Source organism: Rosa chinensis, chromosome 2 (genome assembly GCF_002994745.2).
Source record: "Rosa chinensis cultivar Old Blush chromosome 2, RchiOBHm-V2, whole genome shotgun sequence".
NCBI classification, from domain to species: Eukaryota; Viridiplantae; Streptophyta; class Magnoliopsida; order Rosales; family Rosaceae; genus Rosa; species Rosa chinensis.
Window position 1 is genome coordinate 18,881,368 of NC_037089.1, and position 3,736 is coordinate 18,885,103.

General features: G+C 38.0%; 1 long non-coding RNA gene across 1 annotated transcript; it reads right to left on the reverse strand.

The window, feature by feature from the left end:
• Positions 1–2,842: 2,842 nt before the first annotated feature.
• Positions 2,843–3,736, reverse strand: LOC112190084. The gene is made up of 2 exons (XR_002932233.2): positions 3,625–3,736; positions 2,843–3,070 (listed from the first exon to the last, which is right to left on the reverse strand). It is a non-coding gene; the product is annotated as an uncharacterized LOC112190084 (long non-coding RNA).

Here is a 3,736-nt window from a genome sequence, read left to right on the forward strand (position 1 = left end):
ACATAAACTTCTCTAAGATGCGCCTTTGTTCGCAATCATTAGAGGTATTGCAAAGGAACTTATTTCCGTTCTCTACATGCGTTTTCGCATGGAATCTGTTGGTTATTCATAGATGCGATTCGCCCTAGAAGCGTAGAGAGTTTCTTTGACAGTAATCAAGGTGCCATTTGGCAAGTGGAACTTGGGCTATTCCATGTCCTTGAGTTAATATTGATGACCCATCCATCATAGTCACAAAGTAATATGCTCAGAATCAAAATTGAGTCATAATGAAAAGAACTCGAAATTTTATTCATAAGCCAACGGAGTCACATCATTGTCTCTTTGACCAAAGAAAATCTAATCCAAAATGGTAGCTAATGCAAAACAATGGTAGTCATCTAACTTCTTTTGTTAATTCCAAAATGAATGTGACTAGGTGAGTAAAGAGACGTCGGTGGAGGCAAGGCTCGCTTAAGTATCACTAATCTCAGAACCTTCCTAGACATCACACTTACTTTGGGGTGAGCCTATTTTGAAGAAAGACTAAACCATTGGCATCTACTACAAAAATATATGGCAATTGCCTATTACATCTCTTGGAAAATAAAAAGACTTAAACAGAATTGACGATCTATTGATCCCAGCCAGATTTGTAGTCTTCAACCCTTCACTCTAAATCATCTTCTTGATCTTTTTGTTCCACATAGTGAGCTTCTCTTGCTTCACAATATGCTTTGTAGGCGGTGATAATTTCTTCACGAGCTCTACAAATGTGTACCCAATGATCAGACACTCCACATCGAGAACATACATCTCTTTGCTCAAACTCTATTGATTGAGGCGCTTTGAAAGCGTCATTTAGATGGCTCTTAGTGTTGGTGGCGCCACCAACATGGCCAGAGGCGTTGCCTCCCTCTCTCTTTCCACGTTGACCTCTTCGGTTCCGTGTTCGCCTATTTTGGCGATTACCTTCCCAAGTAAAGCGATTATATGGACCAGAACATCCAAATGTATTCCTAAGATTAGGGTTTCGCTCTTGGCGCCCTGGAGCGCGACTATAATTGGATTCCGGAATATGCTCTGTTCTCACAGATCTCGAATTATAGTTCTTCACAAGGATGTTATCATGCTTTTCGGTGACATTCATAGCTCCAATGAGCTCATGAAACCTTGTAATTCGTCTTGCAGTAACATCAATTTGATAGTTCTTAGCAACCATCAATGCAGAGACGGGGAAGGTAGAGAGAGTCTTCTCAATCAATATCGCATTTGTGATCTCTTTACCACAAAATTCCATTAAGGATTTAATGAGAAGTGCTTCCGAGTTGTAGTCAAGAACTGACTTGAAATCACAGAAGCGGAGGCTATGCCATCTCACTTCTAGGTCAGGAAGCAGGGAGTCACGGACGTTGCCAAATCTTTCATCGAGTGAGACCCACAGCCTTCTGGGGTCTTCTTCATTCATACACTCGTACTGGAGCGGATCATCCATATGACGAGTCATTAGAATGATGGTTTTCGCCTTATTTGCCTCTAAGGCTGCTCTATTGGCTTCCCAAGCTTGTGCTTGCTCAATAGTTAGCACGTCCTGGCTAGGCTCGAGAATCGTATCTAGGATTCTATTGGCCTTGAGATGCTGGCGGACATCACGAACCCATCTGTGATATCTAGAGCCAGTTGTTCCTAATGGAGCAAAGTCCAATTTGTTCAGGTTACTCATCCTGAAAGAGAACCAGAAATTAGGGTTAGTTTCGGAGCCTAAAAGGCTACCACGAAAACATATAAAATTTCTGAGTGTAGTTGCTCCCAAGAAATTAGGAATTTCTGAGCGTAATTGCTTCCAAGAAATTCAATTCCAAGAGATATTGGATTAGATCGAAACAATGACGTAAGTGGTCGATAATAAATTCTCTACAAACTTTAAGTTTGGAGATCTCAACAATCTCCAAGCTTGGAGTGAGCACGAACCCCCACAGTTCTGCTTAATTAGGTCTCCCCTATGATGAAGAAAGGGGGGTAGAACAAGGGATGTTGCAAGTCCCTGAAAAAGAAGAGAAATTGAATTAAAAAACTCTAAAAAAAGGGGAATATTTAGTAAAAAATACCTCAAAATAGGTCACCGGAAAATTTGACAGGAAAAAGTCACCGGAAAGTGGTCGGAAAAGTCACCGGAAAATGACCTGTGTCACACCCAAACTCAGGGATTTTTTTTTTTTTTTTGAGTTGAAGGTATGACTTGTACTAAAGAATAGAAACATAAAAATGAAAATTCGTAATCCATTTGAATCAGATTTGAAGTACTGAAAGAAATAACCAAGTTGCCTTTCCAGCAAAATTACTCATGCAAAAAGCTAACTTCATGGTGACATAAATCCTTTGTATATATGAATTCCAAAAAGGAAAAGGTTTGTTTCATTTGAAACATGGGGATGTCTAGTTTTGAAATGCTGGTGCCTCCAAGCAAGATTGAATAGAAAGCTAGTAAAAGAAATACCAAGAACATGACAGTGCTGCTGTCTTTAAAAAAATCATGCAACAGACCTGTAACTTTGAAAAATCATAACTAATTCTAGAAAAATCGTTTTCAAGAGATTCGAATTTTGAAATGATCTTTAAGATGTCTACTGCAACTTTTATGAAGACACCAACTTCAAATACCCAACCAAAATGTACAGTTTTCAGTAAAAAGGCAACTGCATCAAAAGCTCAGAAACACAATTGCAGATTTGCAGATCTCTGTTCTACCTTGAATTTAACCAATGAATTTTAAACATAAGAGCTGGAAAATAATGAAACCAATCAAAGAACTTAGAATCAATTAAAAGACATAACCGATTCAACGAACATAGCATGGATTATTGAAAAAAAAGAAATTTATATTGCAGCAAACATAATTATATAGATTACAGTACAAACTTTCTTGATAGTTCATTATTCCCACAGAAATTTCAAACCTATACTTCAAAGGCAAACTACAAACTGGCAGCCTTTGCTCTTATTCTAGGAAACTAAACAAAACAAGTCTCACACTTCCTTCATATTAATCACAAGCTCTTCAAAAGGGAAAATTAAACTTCATGTTCAGTACCTGCAATATTTAATAGGGGTGAGCATCAATAGCTCAGTAGGAGGCTAAGCCTCTTTAAATAAACAACACAAACCAGTAACAATCAAAACAGCAACACATGGATGCATGCAATGCTATTTTCAGCTATTACCCTGTTAACTCACATGCTAAGACACCAAGAGTCAACATGTCCCATACCATGTAATTTACCTTTTTGAGGTGACTCCAGCTGAAATAACATATGAATTAACCCCATAACCCAAACCATGATTCCCTTTTTGCTAGTCATCTTACTTAATCTCGATCACCAAAATCGTACAGCTCTATTAGCCCACCTGAAATTTGGTCCTTACGGATTAAGCTCAACTACACAAAAGAATACTCCCACATATTTCATTCCCATTCTATTCTATCAAAACCATGCCTCAGACTTCATGAACATGCTAATGAAACAATATGATAAACAACAAATAACACCCATTAACTCATCCATCAATCAAATTTCATATCTGAAATCACATATAGCAACACAGCAACCAAACAAATTAAATAGAGGTTTCCCCAGATCCCCCTACCTTGTTTCGGAAATTAGTTTATACTTCTCAGGTTCCTCCTTAGTCTCAAAATTTCTCCTTCCCTCACTCCTTTTTTTTGTAAACAAATATAGGGGAACGCAATAAAGAAAGT